At 43.6% G+C, this 2,206-nt stretch overlaps 1 long non-coding RNA gene across 1 annotated transcript; it reads right to left on the reverse strand.

Annotated features, from left to right (window-relative positions):
* LOC112486623 (uncharacterized) lies at nt 1–1,416 on the reverse strand. The gene is made up of 3 exons (XR_003049139.1): nt 1,226–1,416; nt 437–562; nt 1–85 (listed from the first exon to the last, which is right to left on the reverse strand). It is a non-coding gene; the product is annotated as an uncharacterized LOC112486623 (long non-coding RNA).
* Nucleotides 1,417–2,206: the final 790 nt, after the last annotated feature.

The following is a 2,206-nucleotide window of genomic DNA, read 5'->3' on the forward strand; positions in this document are numbered from 1 at the left end:
GCTGCCTGACCAGCTCCCTGTAGTGATCCTTGTCCCGCAGGAGCATCCGGACCTCCTCCTGCTGCTGTGCCTGCGATGCCAAAGCCTGTAACAATCAGAGGGCCACAGCTCAGAGGTCATGACCCACACATAGCTGTAGAAGTCGGACATTTGGAGGTTAACGTTAGTTAACAGTTTCAGAAAAAGTTCACCAACTTGTCCACGGAAACCAACAACATTAACGCAAATAAGGAAGATCTCAGAGATTATCCCTGGTGTAGTCTCGCACCTGAGCTGAACCCATCTGTCACGCGGACTGCACACCTCGCCTCTATCTAGAGGCTCTACCTGACATGATCAACACTGATGCGTGCCTCAGAGGCCGAGAAATCAGAACAAAATTAAACAAGATGGTGAGATCTGACCACCACCTCCTCCTGTTCCTCCTGCTCCTCACCTTGTCCCTCTCTTTGATCACCTCCTCCAGCTGTCCGAGGATTTGTTTGTTTCTTTGAAGGTACATCCTGACATCACTCTTCAGTTGAGCGCAGGACAGTTCCAGCTCCTCCTTCTCCTCCTGAATCTACACCAGGAGCAAAAAAACAAAAACAAAACAAACATAATCTCATAAATGTAGGTAAATTTTAGGTATGTGAATCATCAGCAAACAATTAAACTTCCATGACGTTTTAGACAATAACAATAATCACTCGTTTTGAGTGCAAGTATGTTTAAAATGCACCGTAACATAGCTTTCGTTCATCTCGCTCCTAGCCTCTTCAGAGTTTCTGGGGAGCTTGAAACAGTGCCGCAGCAACAGCCAATAGCTGCGCTGCTACATGAGATATGCTCATACAACAGAAATTTATCCAACTAGCGTCATCAAATCTGATGGCTTAAGGGCGATTAATTTGTCGCCCCAGTCAAGTTTCTCTGTGACGGAGTGCATATCTGAAGTACTAACGCACTTGATGAACTCCACCACTAGGGGAGGCAGAATTGTGAATTTTGAAGAGCTGCTGTTTGTGGTCCGTGGCTGCCTATTATGCTAAAAACTTCTGCAGCTGGTGTGGTTCTCAAAATAATCGAGAACCGCTGAGCTAAACTAAAATTTGATGTCACATTGTAAACTGTTGACACCCTGTTTACAGGAAATTATTGGTTCTAATTGTGTTTGCTTGTGCCCACGAGGAAGCAGACATTTAAAACAAAGAACGCACACACGTACACACACACACAAACACACCTTGGTTCTCTGCTCCTCCTCTCAATTCATCTCTTCTCTCAGTCTGAACACTGTCGTGATGAGGTTCGTCGGTGAGAGAGCAGCAGGAACTCCTCCTCCTGTTTTGGATCCTGTTTTCTCTCCTCCGGTTTTTCCTCCCACTTTTCCCTCACTCGGTCCAGGTTGAAGAAGTTTTCTGCGGGCAGAGTTCTGCTCTGGAAAACACAAAGTAAAATAAGTAGAATAAAACGGTTAGCACTTATCAACACCAGCAGTCATCACAGACGTAGAAACACTAGGTGAGACAGTGTTGACCTGAGCCTGACCTCGGGTTTTTCTCTCTCTAACGGTGAGTTTCCATTTCTGTCTCTCTGTATGTCGCTAATATAATTTTTGATTTTGCAAAAAAAAAAAAAAATCCAGTGAAAAGATGAAAACAGGACAGTACCCTGCTCCACCAGAGGGGGCAGACATGAGCATACTATTTATATGTTTATTTAGTATGAATTATCGCCACTGCTAATGCTAGATGCTGTTAGGTTTATTCTAACATAAGTGACGACAAAGTAACAACACAAAGGCGTCCGGATCTTTTTCTTACAAGAGGAGAATGCAGCTTGCTCTTCTGGCAGCTTCCTCATCAACTCCGAGTTGCTGCACCCTTCCCCTGCTCTTTTATTTAGTTTACAAAAGTATCAGACAACATAACATTTGATTTAGTGTGAGTATATGGGGTAGGAAGCTGGATATGTAAATGGGTATGAATGGGGGTGTGACAAGGAAAAGATGGGAAGTAAGCAATTTGTTAAAGCGGCAGCAATACACTGGAGTAAATATGGGAAGCAAGTGGTTTGTTAAAGCGACAGTACAGCATGAACCAATGATAATACATGCAATTCTTCCAACATTTCCCTCCTGTTTATCATTGATGAATGCCAAAGTCTCTTATCCTGCATTATGGCTCCTAATACAAGGTTTTTCATAACACATTCATTTTCATGT

Source organism: Cynoglossus semilaevis, unplaced genomic scaffold, assembly GCF_000523025.1.
Source record: "Cynoglossus semilaevis isolate Cse_v1.0 unplaced genomic scaffold, Cse_v1.0 scaffold4491, whole genome shotgun sequence".
Lineage (NCBI taxonomy): Eukaryota > Metazoa > Chordata > Actinopteri > Pleuronectiformes > Cynoglossidae > Cynoglossus > Cynoglossus semilaevis.